The 18,254-nt window shown below is 46.1% G+C and overlaps 1 long non-coding RNA gene across 1 annotated transcript; it reads left to right on the top strand.

Annotated features, from left to right (window-relative positions):
- The first annotated feature begins 9,715 nt into the window (after positions 1-9,715).
- LOC113921024 lies at positions 9,716-16,138 on the top strand. Its single transcript, XR_003519479.1, has 3 exons — positions 9,716-10,061; positions 13,176-13,230; positions 16,082-16,138. It is a non-coding gene; the product is annotated as an uncharacterized LOC113921024 (long non-coding RNA).
- Positions 16,139-18,254: the final 2,116 nt, after the last annotated feature.

Here is an 18,254-nt window from a genome sequence, read left to right as displayed (position 1 = left end):
GGAGCAAATTAGAGAAAAAGATTGCAGGAATGGGATCATAGAGGTAAGTAGGAATCATACCACCTGGGGCCTTATAAACCACCGCCACCAAAAAAAAAAAAAAAATCAACAACCTGGGGATGGTTTGGAGTCCTTGAAGCTAAGTGTTATGTGTGAATTGTGTCCCCCCCAAAAAGATATGTTGAAGTCCTAATTCCTAGTACCTGTGAATGTGACCTTATTTGGAGATAGGGTTTTTTTCAGATGTAATTAAGTTCAGATGAAGTCATCCTGATTAGGATGGGCCCTAATCCAATGACTAGTGTCCTTTTAAGAAGAGGAAAATTTGGAAAAGCAAGAGCAAGACCTAAAGATGGAATCAGAGATAAAAGCTATGTTGCCATGAGCCAAGAAATGCCTGAGGCTCTCAGAGGCTGCAAGAGGCCCAGAAACTTCCTCCCCTACAGTCTGCAGAGAGAGAGCATGGTCCTGCTGACACCTTGATTTTGGACATCCAGCCTGCAGAGCTGTGAGAGAATAAAGTTCTATTGTTTAAGCCACTGGCTTAAACATTTTGACAACAGTCTTAGGAAGCTAATACAAATGTGTATACATGCAAAAGAGAAGGAGGAAAAGGGCTATATTCAGGAAATTAGTAATGGTTACCTCAGAGGGCATTAGGTTAGGTGTAGATTATTAGCTTTACCTTTATATTTGGACATAAAGATTCCTTAAAGAATGCCTCATATTTATTTATCTTAAAATTTTATACTATCCAAAATCTTTTAAAAAAAAAAAGGTGGGGGGAGGTCCCCAGGTGGCTCAGTCAATTAAGCGTCTGCCTTTGGCTCAGGTCATGATCCCAGGGTTCTGGGATCAAGCCCCACATCAGGATCCCTGCTCGGCGGGGAGTCTGCTTCTCTCTCTCCCTCTGCCCCTCCCCACTGCTTGTGTGCATGCTCTCTCTCTCAAATAAATCTTCAAAAAAAATTTATGTGATGCTTTTCAAATTACAATAGTAATACATTCTTATGGTAACAAGTGAAATAATTCAATATGAATATTGGAATTTCAGATAATCAATGAACAATTTTTAACACGTGTCCCGTACAATATTTGGGGCATGTTTACACTAACAGAGTAATTCACATTTGCCTGGGCAGCCTGTATTTAGTTTGGCACGCTCCTCCACCAGATTGCCACATAGCTTGCTCTGTTACCTCATGCAGGTTTTTGCTCAACAGTCACCTTCTCATGAAGGTCTTTCCCAACCATTTCATTTCAAATCGAAGCTTACCTCCACTTCTCCCCAAATCCTTCATGGCTCTACTACCAGCTTAAAACATAGTTGCCTGTTTATTTGCTCAGTATGTCTCCCTTAGTATAGATGTAATCTCATGAAGGCAGGGATTTGGGTGGTATGTTCACTGCCTATGTAAATTCCAAAAGCCTAGAATACTGGCACATAGCAGCCTCTCAATAAATCCTTATTGAGCAAATGCAAGCATAAATGCATTAGGGAGGCTATGCTAGCTCTCTCCAGTGCCATGAGAGCAGATGGTTTGTAGCAGTCCCAGGGAGCAGACAGGAAAAGGATCTGCCCTCTGGTCGAGCTGGCAGAATCATTTACTCTCATTTATTCATCTAGTGTACTTTGAGTCCTCGCTATCTGCTGGCACAGTTTGTTGCCAGAGATGTTGACTAAATAATCCCACAGGGTTCTGTGGTCTGGAGGAGGAGATAGACAGTAACACACAACAGGTGGATGCTTATTTAATTACAGTGGTGATCTCTCTATGGAGGAAAAGAACAAAGAGAGCATAATCTGGTCTGGTGGTCAGGGAAGACTTCCCAGAAGAAAGGGAGCTGGAGCTGAGATCTGAAGGCTGAGCTTGAGTTAACAGGAACAGAGGTGTGTAAACCAAGGGATGTAGGGGAGCAAAATTTTCCACCCCAAAATGTGTGTCTTTGGCATGTGGATTACTTTAGGCTGATGGTTTAAAAACAAAAAACAAAAAACATGGGAATCCTGGATGGCTCAGTCAGTTAAGCGTCTGCCTTCAGCTCAGGTCATGATCCCGGAGTCCTGAGATCAAGCCCTGCATCAGGCTCCTTGCTCGGCAGGGAGCCTGCTTCTCGCTCTCCCGCTCCTCCTGCTTGTGCTCTCTCTCTCTGTCAAATGAATGGATAAAAATCTTTAAAAAATAATAATAAAAACAAAAAACATAGAAGGCCCAGAGTCACCTTGGTAGCACGGTTCATTAAGTATCCAACTTTTGGTTTCAGCTCAATCGTGATCTCAGGGTTATGAGATTGAGCCCGGCATCAGGCTCAGTGGTCAGCATGGAGTCTACTTCAGATTCTCCCTCTCCCTCTGCCCCTCCAGCTTGTGCTCTCTCTCTCTCTCAAATAAATTAATAAATCTTAACAACAAAACAGAAGGCCCAGGAAGAACATTTGACCTTCCTCTTAAATGCCTAAAAGAATTTAGATAGAGGACTTGCTCAGGAAAAGAGCTATCAGCATAGATAACTACATAATATGAACTAGTGGTGGTGGACAGGGAGGAAACAACAATGCCTGCTTGATCAAAGTCCTCTCTCTTGTGCCATTGTGTCTGGATGGCCCAGCAAACATTTGTTTACCAAACACTTATTCTTTTCATTCTTCCTGTAAATTACCTCCTGGACCCCTAACCCATCTCCTTAGTCCAAAATGACATATGTACTTCTTTTTGCCTGACTGCCTTTGGAATATCTTATGTTTTTGTGGATTCAAACATAAGATATTCCAAAGGCAAGTTTAATTTATTAAATTAAAAAAATGTAATAATAAATGATTAAATTTTATTTTCTTCTGTTAATCTGTCTCATGTCAATATAATTCTTAGACTAGCAGGAATCTTGAAGGGTAAAGAAAGATTTTTCCTCCCCAACAGTTGGTGTAGTCCACAAGGTGAACTTCCCTGGCTGGACACTATTCAGTTTGAGTTGCTGCAGCTGAGAGATACTGGGACAGCTGATAAAAGCTGGCAGATGATAAGATTTCTTACCACATCAGCCTCCTAGATTTCTGTCTGTGGGGTCTGATGGAAATGAAAATGATGAGAGTCCTTTTTCTTTCTCTTTCTAAATATAGAATTGCAGGGGGAAAAAATTTGTAGACTAGTTCCTTGGGTATAGCAACTTTAGTAAAAGTTTGTTATGAGTATTCTTGTTTTGTATTGATCTTTTTCCTTCCAGAGATGGTCATTGTTTTCTTTTGTCTCTGTCTTTTGTGTCATTTGCTGTAAAGCATGGAGTACGATAGGTCTGATTAGGTTTTCCTTTCACCTTGTTCTGTGTCTTAAGAACGTGGCTTTATGACCAGTGAGAATATTCTCTCTGGACTCTTCCAACCAGAGGATGCATGTACTGGCGTGCATCAGGCAGACAGCCAAAGAGGCTGTGGATCCTAAGTCTTCTATTTAACACACTTCACTCTCTTTGTCCAACTGTACCAGCTCTCAGGAGAATTTGTCATAGGGGTCCTGGTCCATAAGGGGCAACTGTCATTTCAATCTTCATTGTAAATGTGGGTTGCACCCCATTTGTGGCTAGATATGGCTGGGCAGAAATGTGGGTCACACCCCATTTGCAGCTAAATCTTTCTTAGGCTAAATTTGAGAGTGGACGTTCTGGATCCTGTGAGGACTGCATTTTTTTACACTTTATGGCTCCTTTTCCTCCCAAAGATAGTCACTGTTTTTCTTTGTCTCTGTCTGTTGTGTTGTTTGTCATAAAGAGCAAGATGATAGGGCAGAATGCGGGCATAGGTCCGATTAGCTGCTCTTAGAGCCAGCAAGACAGACCGGTGAGTTCACAGTCCTTAGCAGACCAGTGTCTGGTTAGTCAAACTATGCTGTGGGTTAATGTGCACATGAGGTAAAGGCTTTTGTGAAGGGACATCTTGCAAGCCAAAGCCACAAAATTGGTGGACACAGGTCAGGCATGTATGGGTGCTCGCCCCTTAACCCAAAGTCTCACATGTTAGGATAAGTTGGTCACGGAATAGGTTAGATTGACACTAGGTAACCCCCCAACCTCAAGAAAATTTCCTTGAACAGATACTCTGTAAAAACACATCACACAGGGGCACCTGGGTGGCCCAGTCAGTTAAGCGTCTGTCTTTGGCTCAGGTCATGATCCCAGGGTCCCGGGATCGAGTCCCACATCAGGCTCCCCACTAAGGAGTCTGCTTCTCCCTCTCCCTCTGACTGCCGCTCCCCCTACTTGTGCTCTCTGTCTGTCAAATAAATAAATAAAATCTTTAAAAAAAATGTTAAAAAAAAAAACATCACACAGCACATTCCTCTTAGGTATTAGTGGCTCCAAGAGACCCAAGGCTTAGCTAAAGCTATTAATGTGCATATAAGAAAAATCAGGTGAGGTCACTAATTGGGCAGGTCAGAATGTGGGATGCACCCCGTTTGTGGGTAGATCTTTCTTAGGCCAACTTTGGAAGTGAACTTCCTGGATCTTGTGAGGGCTATGTATTTTGTACTCTCTTATGGGTTACCTCACCACAACAGCTCTTGTATGGATAATCTTCATGCCAGTTGCTGTGTGGTCGCTCAGAAAAATCATCAGTGACATTCAGACTACAAACCAGGAAAATCTAACAGATTACCATTTCCTACCTTCACCCCATAAAGATGCTCAAGCCGGACATCTGTCCTTGGGATCTCTGTTTATGTAGATTCCCTGTACGTATATAATTAAATTTTACTTTCTCCGGTTAATCTGTCTTATAGTAATTTAATTCACGGAGCAGCCAGCATCTTGAAGGGTAGAGGAAAACAGGAGACAGCGTTCCAAGTAGGAAGTCCAGTTAATCAAGTGCCCTGAGATGCAACCAGAGTGGAAGGAAGGCCGGCAAGAGGAAAGAGGGCCACAGCACAGGCACTTACTGGAGAGCACGTGGCCTGAGCTGTGCCTGGGAAGGGACTGGCTCCAGGGGTCCCATAGTTGAGATGATGCCCAGCATTTCCCAAGTCTGACCCCCTCATTCCCATCCACAAGGATGTGGACTGCCCATTGCTCCTCAGGGACAACCACCTTGAACTCTGTCCTCTTTAACTCACTGAGATGTTATGAATTGACTGGTAGGTGCCCTCCCATCCTGTGCCTCACTCATTCTCTGAGGCAGTGTGGAGATGGAGACAAACAAGGGCCCAGGAGGCAAGGTTGGGGCAAAACCATTGCCCTCTTTAAATTCAGTTTCTTCATCAGTAAAATAATAAAGAATTGCACAGGATGAGCTCAATTTAATTCCATTTTTAAAAGAAATCTCTAGGGGCACCTGGGTGGCTCAGTCGGTTAAGCGTCTGCCTTTGGCTCAGGTCATGACCCCAGGGTCCTGGGATCGAGTCTCATGTCGGGCTCCCTGCTCAGTGGGGAGCCTACTTCTCGCTCTCCCTCTGCCCCTCCACCGTACTCACGCTCTCTCTTTTGCTCACTCTCTCTGTCTCAAATAAATAAATACAGTCTTTAAAAAAATTAAAATAAATCTCTGATCTGAATATACAATAGCATGTAAGTAAAGTACAACTGGCTAATTATTTTTCCCTTAAAAAGGTAGGTTTACTGTTGTTTTTCCAATTATAAAGTAATACTGGATGATAGATAATTTGTAAAATACAGAAAAATAGAGAGGAAAAACCAAAATATTTTCTGTCCCCCCCCTTCATTCAAAAATAACTAGTATTGGGGTGCTTGGCTGGCTCAGTCGGTAGAGCATGTGACTCTTGATCTCGAGGTTATAAGTTTCAAGCCTCACACTGGGCATAGAGATTACTTAAAAAAAAATAGATAAACTTAAATAAAATATCTTTTAAAAAGTTAACTAGTATTAAAACTTTAGTGTATTTTCCCCTTTCTCAGTATTATATTACTTTTGTCTTGACAGCATCAGCAAACTATATATTAAATATTGGGTTTATCTGTTTTCACTTATTCCAATAACAATCACTTGGTCATATTGTAATAAACTTTTCACAAATAGTATTCATGAAACTATTCCCTTACTGTTGGGCATTTAGATTATATTGTTACCATTTCTGACATCACTAATAATGCTGCAACTGATATTTTGGTGCACAAAGCTTTATTACATTTAGAATTCTTTCCTTACATCAAAGTCCCATAAGTAAAATTACTAGATCAAAAAGTATAAACATTTTCAGCTTCTTAATACTATTGGAAAATTACTTCCCAAAAGCATTTTGTCAGTGTATACACCCAAGAGCAATATACGACTCCCTGTCTCACTGGTGATTTTCTTTCTGAAAATATCTGCAATTTATTGAGCAAGGGTGGAAGGATGCATTTCATTGCTTTTCTGATTTGTGTTTCTTTGACTTTCAGTGTATGTTTTCCATATTTGGCCTAAGTTCTGAATCTAGAACTTCAGCGTGCTAAGACTCAGGTGGGGGATCATTTTGATTTGGTGGATTAAAGAGCTGCCCATTTCCAGGACTGCCCACCTTCCGCCCAACCAGTGACTCCTCAAGGATCCCGAAATTCCCCATCAGGGATCACCAAGGACCAGACAACAGCCAGGGGCAGCTGACAGGTGACTGTGGAATGCAGTGAGGTGCTTTTCTCCTAGTCCTCTCTCCTGGCAGAACATTCCCTGGGGATGAAAGCCCTGGGAGGTGTGCTCCATGTTCCCTGATCACCCTCCTCCAGGCGCTGAAGGTTTGAACCGTGGGTGGAAGTGGGCAGCGCAGACCAAGGGAAATGGGGGGCGGGGGCGGGGAACAAGGAGAGGCACCAGTCAGTGTAACAGTGAATCTTTGGGGTGTCCAAGCACGGTTTGGCAAGTGTCTCCCAGTGATAAAAAGCCTTCTTCAGGGGAGCCAGCAGCCCCCAAGTGTCAACATCAAATTCAAGAAAGCAGACAAGAGGTGACATTTTCTCCTTTAAAGAAGCCATTATACATAAGACAAAATGTTAAGAGTGGTTATTTCTGCATTTCTGGGATTATGACTGATATTTATGTTCTGAATACTTCTGTATTTTTCCAAATTTCTGAAAACAAATACTATTTTCTAACTGAACATTATCCAAACTCCATAAATCATTGTGAAAACATTCCAAGTGAAGATTAAATTGGAAGGGAATTCTAGTTAGCTATGGCAACTGCAACACCAGAATTTATCTCTGCTTCCTGTCGGAAACATCACAAAAAGGTAATGACAGGATCAGAATAGGCATAAATCCGGAAGACAAAGAAATGGGGCAAGAAAGTGACAAATGATCAGAGATGTCCACAAAATTTAGGAAGGCAAAAAGCAAGAGACAAAAGAGAACTAGCATCATTACGTAGAGAAAGCTGGAATCTGGACCCCGGGGGAGGGGGACTGCTGGTTGACGGAGTCTCAGCAGCCAGACTCAGGAATAGGAGGCACCAGACAAAGGGGAGGATGGCAACGGGAGGGGCTGTAAGTCTGCACAACAACAGGCGATGCCCCATAGGACCGTACCTGACACTTGGTGCTCCACAAACGCTGTGACTTGAATGAGCGAACGGTAAAGGAGCAGATTTCCTTTATGAGCTGAGGCCTCTCTGGTTGCCCTGTCAGGTATGAAAGCCCCAGAAGAACTTGTCCATGTAGAGGGGAGGCCATGAGGATCTGAACATTCTGGCACTGGGGTCCTGGGGTTCAGGGGCTACGTGCACTCATGCGCCATCCTCTGGCAATGCCTTCCACGGCTCCACCGGAAGAGTTGGAGGCGATAGTTGGGAGAGAGGAGGGTGGAAGCAAAGGTGGGCCTTGGCGGGCTGCAGCTTCTGGACAGACCTCAGCATGTGACCTGGTCCCTAAACCCGGTTCCAGGGGCCCCTCACATCTGTGGAAGCTTCTGGGGGAGTACCCAGGATGGGGCACCACTGAGGCACTCATGCCTCCCCCCACTTCCCTGATGCAAGAACTGGCCCTCCTCACCCAAAGCTTCCCTTCCTTCAGTTGTGTTGAAGGGGGACCCTTGAGCCTTAAGGACACCAGGGTCCAGTTGTGCCGGTGGGTGAGTGTCACACACCCTGGCACCTACCAGCCAGTCCTGCTCCCATGGAGGGGGGCCCGCACTTATTGAACACCAACTGGGTTTACCTGACACTGATTGAGTTGCCTCAGCAAGCCTGTGAGGAAGAACCATTATCCCCAGGGCTCTGAGGAGAAAGACATGTGAGAAGCTGAGGGACGCCCCGCAGGCCAGTCTCAGAGCCCAGGCCTGTGTGGAGGAGTCACCCAAGCACACTCAGGGATAAATGAGCTTCCTTTCCTGACAGGAGTTGACTTACCTTGGGAGAGATTGGAGGGTGACCAAGCACTCCAGAGCCGGGTCAGATTAGGGTCAGAAGCACAAGGAGGGAGAGAGGAATTCCTGTTGGGATGGCGGGAATAGTCCAGACACCTTTCTAGGGAAGGAGACATTGGTACTGACTCTGGTGAGGAGAAGAAGGTGTCTTCAGGCATCTTGGAGAGGAAGCAGCCGTGGCGTCAGGGACATACGCTGTACTGGTCAGCTGGGACCAGCTGGTGGGCATCCTGGAAGGCCACATGTGGTGAGGGGGACACCCCCTCTGGCAGTGTGTGCAGGACAGCTTCCAGAGGGCAGAGTCTGGGCAGTGGGCGCAGACAGGAGGTGGAGTGGAAGGTCACTGCTGAGGGAAAATCCAAGGGCCGGGGTCTGAGGCGCCGGGAGGAGACATGGTTTCACTCTACACTCTTCTGTGATGTGTGTTCATGCATTCTTTTCCCCTCCAAAAACCCTTTTGGAAAATAGCCCAATGAGTGGATTGTTTAAATGTGGTCTATACATACAATGGAATATTAGCCGGAAATATTATCCAGAAGGAAATTCGGACATATGTCACAACATGAGTGAGACTTGAGCAAGGACATTATGCCAGACCCAAGAGGACAGATGCTGTGTGCTTCCACTTCTGTGAGGCACCCAGAGTAGTCAGCTTCATAGATTCAGAAGAAGGCTGTTGCCAGGGACTGAGGGAAGGAGGAGCGGGGAGGTGTTGTTGAATGCGGGCAGAGTTTTAATTTGGGGAGGATGGAAAAGCACTGGACTTAATGCCCCTGACTTCTACACTTAGAGATGGCTGGTGAAGGTGGTCAGTGTTATGTTATGTCTCTTTTACCACAAGAGCAAAAAACCACAACAGACCAGTGAAAGACGCACACGAATACTGCTTTGTCATTGGGTCTGAGTGACAAGGAGCGCTGGGGCCATTCACGGGGACAGGCAGGAGAGGGGGGTGAGCACCTTTGCGGGGAAATGAAATCAGCTCTTGGTGGCCACGTGGTGCGTGCCTGCTGTGCACTGTGTCCGGGAGGTGCTTTGCTCCCACCATCTCTGAACCTCACAAGGCAGGTGTGCTTGTTTTCATTTCTTTACAGGTGAGCTCAGGGGCCAGGGCCATAGGACCCCAGGCCAGTCCATCCCACGGGGACGGGCTGGGTTTAGGATGCCAGTCTCTGGAGATACAGACAGCAGGCTGGCGGGTGGGGTGGAGCTTGGAGGGGGAGAATCAGAGGCCAGTTTCCTGAGGGGAGCTCCTGCTAAAGGCATGGCATGCTGAAGCCCTAGAAAAGGGTGAAGGGGAGCAGAAGGCAAGCTCTGGAAGAAATCCTGCATTTATGACACTGATCCCCTCCCCATCGCTGTAGGAGCTGCTGTGATTAGAGCCTCCTCCTGCAGAAGTGCCCCCCCACACACACACACCATGTCCCCAGATTAAGACCTGGGCCTTGTTTAGCCACTGCCCAGCAGCTGATTCTGGGGCCTTCGCCAACCACAAGGAGAGGAAGCAGCTCAAAGTGACCTCATTCTAAATCAGGCCGGCTCCGTGGATCCCTGTCAACACTCAGGAGCACTCCGGGCAGTGAGGAGCCAGCCCGGAGGAGAGGTACATACACCCTGCTGTACATACACCACACTGAGACAGCAGGAGCATCTCCCCGGAAGCGAAGAAGCCAGCCACCCTGAGTTTCCTCCGGAAGGTGCACGGGGAGACAAAGCCTCTCGGTGAGTTTGGTTTGTTGGGTGGGGGTCGGGGTGGGGTGGGGTGATGTGCAACTCCCAAGCCAGGTTAAAAAAAAAATTGTACCGGTTTCAAGGAGAGGCCACTTCCCACCTCTAAATAATAGAAGCATCCAGAAGGAAGTAGCCAGAGGTTTCTGCCAATTGATCTGGAGACTGGGAAAAGGTCCCACAGTTATTAATAACCCTTGTGTTCTGGGAACTGATTTCATGCACCAGACAAAGGGATTAAAAAGTTGCTGGTGAAAGCAAAGTGGTTTTAGCCAGGGCTCCACTTTCTGTTCTCCCAATAAATGACCATTTTTGTCTTTGGGAACACTTGGCGCTGATTGGCCTCTTGAGCTAGGAGGCACACAGTTGACTGGCACGCTCTTATGACCAATCGGTCTTCCCAGGGCACTTTTTGCGGCCACCCCCATCTCAGTCTGCCCCGAGAGTGGGGGTGAAAACGGGCTTGCGTGGTTTCTGGGAGACAGCTGAGGATGGAGCCACTCAGGGCCTGAGGCCCTGGCCGCAGTCCTGCTGGAATCCTGGAAGATGGAACCGATGTTCATCAGCCCTTGCACAGGTAGCTCAGTGAATTCACCTTGTCGACAGAGCTGCCCTTTCATAAGCCTGGGACCCCTCAGGAGGAGGCTACAGATAAATAGATTGGGGTTCGAGAGAATGTCAAAGAAACAGTCTCCTGTGGAAAACAGTGTTCAAAATGATGCTCAGCTCCCTTCACTCACTAAACTTGGAGCAACCTGAGGGGAGGCTCTGTGCACCCAGATGAGACACAAGATCAGCCAATTTGTAAGTTAATATTGAATTAGTAGAGTGATGTTGTAACAGAATTATTTCAAAAGATAACTAACTACTACTTATAACTCCTTCTGTGTGAGGATTTGCTTCATCCTCTCAGCCAAGGAGACAAGAACTATCTCTTTGCCTTGCCCATGACCCCCTCTACGGGTGGGGTGCCCAGCCCTCAAAGCAAGGTCAGGAGCCCATCTTTAGCAGGATACGCGTTTCCTTCCGGCTCTGCGAATCCCTCATTGCTCAACCCTGAGCAAGTCCACGTTTCCTCTGTGCACTGTGTGCTCTATACATTCAAAGGTAAATTCTTTACTACTCCCTTCCTGCAGCCGCTCTATCTCCTGATGGGAAAGGAGGCCAAAGGTTTGCTAACGCTCTCAAAGCCTCCCACCTGGACTACTACAAAAGCCACCCAACTGGATTTTGTCCCTTTCAACTCCTTTTCCTTGCTGCAGGAGGAGTGATTTTTTTTTTTAAGATTTATTTATTTATTTGACACAGAGAGAGCACGAGGGGGGAGGGCCAGAGGAAGAGGGAGAAGCAGGCTTCCCACTGAGCAGGGGGCCCGATGCTGGGCTGGATTCCAGGACCCTGGGATCATGACCTGAGCTGAAGGCAGACACTTAACCATCTGAGCCACTCAGGTGCCCCAAGAGTGATTTAAAAAAAACAAAAACAAAAAAAACCACACACATACAATTTGAAGTGGCTAAAATTAAAAAGACTAATGCACCAAGTGTTGACATGGCTGTGGAGGGACTGGAACCCTCATACAATTTGGCGGCAAATACAAAATGGCTGCCCTGGAAAAGAGTGCAGCAATTTCCTTTCTTTCTTTCTTTCTTTCTTTCTTTTCTTTCTTTCTTTCTTTCTTTCTTTCTTTCTTTCTTTCTTTCTTTCTTTCTTTCTTTCGAGTAATCTCTATATCCAACATGGGGCTCAAACCCAGGACCCCGAGATCAGGAGTCATATGCTCTACCGACTGAGCCAGCCAGGTGCCCCTTGGCAGCTTCTTATAAACACACACTTACCATATGACCCAGCAGTCCCACTGCTGGATGTTTATTGAGGACAAATGGAAACGTGTTCACACAAAGACTTGTACTTTTTTCATAAAAGTTTTATCCGTAACACACAAACACTGGAAACAACCCAAACGTCCATCAACTAGTGAGCAAATTGTAGTAATCCATGTACAATGGATTACTCATTAACAATTAAAAAGCTTGAACTACTTCTAGACACATCAAAATAGATGAGCCTCAAAAGCAATCATACAAATTAAAGAAGCTAGGTACAGAGGACTACATACGTATGATTCCATTTATACGAAATTATAAAAAAGGCAAAACTATTCTTTCAGGAAGTCGATTAGTGGATGTTTGGGGCAGGGTTGGGGGATTGACTACAAAGGGCACAAACGAAATTTTTGGGTGACGATTTTACAATTGTATACATTTGTCAAAATTCATTGATTTTTTTTTTAAATCAGTAAGCTTGGCTGTAGGTAAATTTTATCCGAATAAGTCTGATTTTAAAAATAAAGGCACGTAGGAGTGCCTGGGTGGCTCAGTCGATTGGGCATCTGCCTTTGGCTCAGGTCATGATCCCGGGGTCCTGCTTCTCTCTCTCCTGCTCCCCCTGCTTGTGCTCTCTCTCTCTGTCAAATAAATCAATAAAATCTTTTAAAAAAGTAAATCAAGGCCTGTAATAGTGAAAACAACCCCCCCCCCAGTCTGCACAATGATGAAAGAATGGTAGCCAGTCACACAATGTGGATACCAAGACAAGATGCGTTAGAAATAGAGTTCCATCAGCGCAGGGCTGTGTTGGCCATGCTGTGGGAGAGGTGGCCCTGTGCATTATACTTCCAAGGCCTAAGTTCTCAAACTTTGGTAGGTATGGGGCAGCCTGGGCAATGTGGCAAAAATATAACCACCACAGGCCCCAGGCCCTACCCTACTGCAGTGAGTGGGGGCCTCTGCATTCTTTATTAGGCTCACTTGTTCCATCAGACTCACCTGCTTGTGCCTCCTCAGAGCTTAGCACACGTTCTTCCCCCTCCCGGAATGCCCGAGTGCCTTTCTGATCCCCGGCATTGGCTTAAGTCCACCTGTTACGTGCCCATACTGTCCTTGGCTTTCATCACACATACAACTTAAAATTGCTTGTTTGGTATCTGTCTTCTCTGCCGGACATTAAGCTCTGTGACCCTCTCTGTGACAGTAAGCAGGCTGGGACCTGATCACCAGCACTAGGAATGTGCCAGACACACTGTTCATTTATCTGTTCTTTGACCAGGTCCTGAGGAAATGCCCAGAGGGTTCAGGGAGGCTGATGTCAAGACTGTGGCCCGGTGAGTAGAGCTAAGTCAGCCTTGTCCTTTCAAAACCAGAGAAGCTGCCCATTTAGACTAGTCTTCTTGGTAACAGACAAGTGGATAATGGGTTTCCTTAGTAACCTAAGCTTGGAGACAAATCCAGGTGTGGAGTTTGTTCTGCAAAGTGTGGGCTTTTGTCCACGTGTTTTGATGTGGGTCCGCAGGAGTTGCTTCCCCCAGCTGAGGCCTTCACGTCAGCCCACGAGTGCAGGGCCCTAAGCTCTGACCCTTTAGCCTCTGGCTCTCTGTGAAAACAAGGGGCAGAAATTAAAACTACAGCGGTGCCTGGGTGGCTTAGGAGGTTGGGCATCTGCCTTCAGCTCAGGTCATGATCTCACGGTTCTGGAATCAAGCCCCACATCGGGCTCTCAGCTCGGCGGGGAGCCTGCTTCTCCCTCTGCCACTGTCCCCCACCCCAGCTCGTGCTCTCTCTCTCACTTGCTTTCTCTCAAATAAATAAAATCTTAAAAAAAAGGGGGGATATCTCTAAACACCCACCAGAATAGCTAAAATTAAAAAGACTGATTATGCCAAGTATTGGCGAGGCTGTGGAGCAAATGAGAATCTCATACAATGCTGTTGGAAATAGAAAACTGCTTTGGAAACAGTTTGGCAGGTTCCTATAAAGTTAAAATACATTTATCATATGCCCAGAGATCCCACTTGGGTATTCACCGAAGTGAAATGAAAACATGTTCATTCAAAGCCTTGCCCATGAATATTTAGAGCGGCTTTATTTTTTATTTATCTTTTTAGGACTTCTTTTTTTTATTGTAGTTGACACACAGTGTTACATTAGTTTCAGGTGTGCAACATATAGTGATTCAATAGGGTCTAAGGTTATGCTGTGCTCACAAGTGTAGCTACCATCTGTCACCATACAATGCTATTATTTATTTTTTTAAAAGATTTTTAAAATTTATTTGAGAGAGAGAGAAGAGCACGAATTGGGAGAGAGAGAGACTCTCAAGCGGACTTCCTGCTGAGCGCAGCGCCCAACACAGGGCTCGATCCCAGGACCCCAGGATCATGACCTGAGCTGAAGCTAGACGCTTAACCAACTGTGCCACCCAGGCGCCCCCTTACAATGCTATTATAATACCACTGATTATATTCCTTATACTGTGCCTTTTATTCCTGTAACATATTCATTTCATAACTGGAAGCCTGTGCTTCTCACTCTCCTTCACCCATTTTGCCCATCCCTGCACCCCCACCGCTCTGGCAACCATCAGTTTGTTCTCTGTATTTATGGGTCTGTTTCTAGAGCAGCTTTATTAACAGTAAACTGGAAACAATCCAAATGCCCATCAACAAATAAAGGGACAAACAGTCTTCATTGACAACAGCAGGATACTACCCAGAATAAAAAGGACAACCTGTTGGCACATGAATGATATTGAGTGCATTAGGTTCTGTGAAGGAAGCAGACAAAAATGAGTGCATGCTGCATGAGTCCATTCATAGAAAATTAAAGATTTTTCAAAAAGATGTACTTATTTATTTCAGAGAGAGCTCCTGATTAGGGGGAGGGTCAGAGGGAGAAAATCTCAAGCAGACTCCCTGCCAAGCACAGAGCCCAACATGAGGCTCGATCTCATGACCCAGGAGATCATGACCTGAGCTGAAAAGAAGAGTTGGTCACTTAACCGACTGACCACCCAGGTGCCCCTCCATTCATATAAAATTAAAGCACAGGCAAACTGTGGGGTCAGAAATGAGATCAGTCGTCGCTTGGAGCCAGGGGAAGGGGGAGGAGATTGGCAGCAAAGGTGCATGAGAGAACTTTTGGGGTGATGGAAATATTCTGTATCTTGATTGTGGTGCTAGTTGTACAAGTGTATGCATTTGTCCAAATTCTGTCCACCATACACTTAAATTTTTTTAAATAAAATAAATGTTATTGTATGTAAATTATATCCCAATAAAGCTGTTTTTTTTAACTTTCTTGATTTTTATTTTATTATATATATATTTTTAGTAAGCTCCACATCCAACATCACGACCCTGAGATCAACAGTTGCACGCTCTACCAAATGAGCCAACCAGGTGCCCTAAAACTGATCTTTAAAAAAATGAGGAACAGTCGGGGTGCCTGGGTGGCTCAGTTGGTTAAGCATCCGACTCTTGACTTCAGCTCAAGCTCAGTGGAGTGTCTGCTTCTCTCCTTCCCCCCTACCCCACACTCTTGCACATGTTCTCTCCCTTTCACATAAATAAATAGATCTAAGAAAAAAAAAAGAACAGTAAGTGTTTTTAGAATACTGAGAAGGGGAAAATCAGTTTATTTTTTTTATTTTTATTTTTTTGAGAAGGGGAAAATCAGTTTAAAGTTTTGTGCCTTACTTTAATTCAAAATTTGCCATTCTTTTCATTTATCTGATTGGAGGTGGCAGCAATCGAGCAGAGTATAAGATCTGGGGTCCAGCGGACTCAGGGAGCGCTCTCACACCTATGTACAAATTTTGTGACCTTCATCCAGTTGTGTAGCCTGTCCCAGACTAAGTTTGCCTGTGTGTCTGATACTTTCATATTAGAAAAATAATATGAAACTCCTTTTCGCACACAAATGTGTTGTGGATCCATACATGAGGTAAGTAGGTAGAAAGCTTCTCCCGGCTCCTGGAACGGAGTTTAAATAGCGTCAACCCGGCAACGGTTGCTGTAAATAAAGTGACATGAAAGCCTGCTTTGTTTCTAAGGAACATGTGGGAAGCTTCGATGCACTGGAAAGCAGAAACCACTCTGAAAACATAACTTTTTTTTTTTTTTAAGAATTTGGAGGGTTTTGTTGTTGTTGTTTTAATTTTATTTATTTATTTGACAGAGAGAGACAGCGAGAGAAAGAACACAAGCAGGCGGAGTGGGAGAGGGAGAAGCAGGCCTCCTGCTGAGCAGGGAACCCGATGTGGGGCTCGATCCCAGGACCCCGGGATCATGACCTGAGCCGAAGGCAGACGCTTAATGACTGAGCCACCCAGGCGCCCCAAAACATGGCTTTTGGAAGGAAAAAACAAAACCTAGCCACTGGGCCTGTGTTGGCCTCTTGGCGCGCCCCCCTGCTGAATGAATGGGAGTTCATGTTAAAACCTGAGAAAGCCCTCGCTTCCTGACACATGCAGCATCTGGGAGGAACACTTCATCGCAACTGTACACACCCTGCACAAGTGACTGTTATGGCCTCCCAACCCCAGGCTGTGAAAACAAAGGGTCAACATCCCTGCGGGTTAGTGGGAAATTCTTCACTGACACATACCTGCTCAGTGATTTGTTGGTGTATTTTCCATCCAGCAGGCAGCTGTGGGTAATGTTTAACCAGAAAAAGAGGAACTCAATTATGCAAGACATGTTTACAATGTAAATGGGGGGGCACTCCCCCCCTCCGGCCATACTGGGGGTGGCAAGAGTATGCATGGGCTTCCATGCGTCTTACCAGCAAAACAGGTGTCAACCACCCCCCTTGGCTTCCCAAAGCCTGTCAGCTTGCTCAGACTTTGGGGAGCGCTGTTTGAAGGCAGAAACACCTGCTGACAGGAGGACACACACAGTGAGGTTGCTATTTCCTGAGTTCATCGGGATGAGAGGAATGTTCTTCAGCCCACCGTGGCCCCTGCACCCCGGCCACGTCGACTGGGGATGGCTTCAGAAGTGCGCTCTATCTCAGCACTGCTCGCAGGCTCGTCTCTGCAGTAAGAATTCACTCTTTTAAGCCTGTAACTGTTTCAAATCTGCAAGTTAAAAAAAAAAATCTGGGGGCACCTGGGTGGCTCAGTAGGTTGGGCGTCTGCCTTTGGCCCAGGTCATGACCTCAGGGTCCTGGGATCGAGCCCTATTTTGGGCTCCTTGCTCAGTGGGGAGCCTGCTTCTCTCTCTCTTTCTCTGTCTGCAGCTCCTCCTGCTTGTGCTCTCTCTCTCGTTCGCTCTCTGTCAAATAAATAAATAAATAAATAAATAAATAAATAAATAAATAAATAAAATCTGTTGCTTCTATTTGCACAACTTGGGGCAGGGCGGGGGGGAGGCAATTATTGGCCCAGCTTACTGAAAAGTCCAGGGGATGTGGAGCTTGGCTGGATCAAGGGATTCACATTAAGTGTCCTTCCAGCTCTTGGCTCAGCTTTCTTTTGGGTTGGCTATATTCTCAGGCTGGAGCTCCCTGTGGCGACAAAGGGGCCACCAGTCGCTTTGGGATGGTATGCTGGGAATTCAGAGTTCCTGTGGAAAAAGTGCCATTCTCAATCACTCCAGCAAGTGTCTTCGGGAGGGCACTCAAATTCTACAGCATGGCTGCCCCTGGGGCCCAGGTCCTGTGTCCCCTCAAGACCACAGGCTGGAGTCCCTCCACTCAAATCACATGGGTTGACAGTGGGGAGAGATGGTTAACTCAAGGAAAATTGAGGAAGTTTTGAGGAACAAGGATGCTGTGGCATCTGCCACAGTCCTGTTTCTGTATCTGAATAACTTCTCACCACGTTGGCCTTTGGTGTTCCGAATCTTAGGTCTTCCCCACTGTCCGCGGCGGCATCAGATGATCTCCTCCTTGGCTCAACTCCTTCTCAATGAGCTGACTGGGCATTTCTTCCCTTACCCTGGTGTTAGTCACCCACATATGGACTATTCAGTCACTGGGCACTTCCTGGGTACCCATTGTACGCTGGTGAGTGCTGAGTGTGGAAGAGGAGTGAGGGTGGGCGCAAAGTTGAACAAATCCCAGCACGACAGACAAGTAGACTGTCATCACAGTGAGGTGTGGCCCTCCGCTTCCTGCAGTTCGTGCTCCCAGGATTTGGACCTCACAATAGCTGCATGTTAGACACTGCTCTGTGACTGGGGAGACACGGTGTGGTCACGGGAGGCGAGCTTCTGCTCCTCACCCGAGAGGAGGCTCCGGGCGCTCAGGCCTGAGTGGTCTCAGAGCCCTCCCTCACCAGGGCAGATGGGCATAGGTGAGAACTAATTTTCCAGTGAGGATTTCTGGCAGACTCAAATGAAGAGCTCCA

The sequence above is a fragment of the Zalophus californianus genome, chromosome 3, assembly GCF_009762305.2.
Source record: "Zalophus californianus isolate mZalCal1 chromosome 3, mZalCal1.pri.v2, whole genome shotgun sequence".
NCBI classification, from domain to species: domain Eukaryota; kingdom Metazoa; phylum Chordata; class Mammalia; order Carnivora; family Otariidae; genus Zalophus; species Zalophus californianus.
The sequence above is the reverse complement of the archived record's forward strand: the minus strand, read 5'-3'. Positions and strand labels throughout refer to the sequence as shown.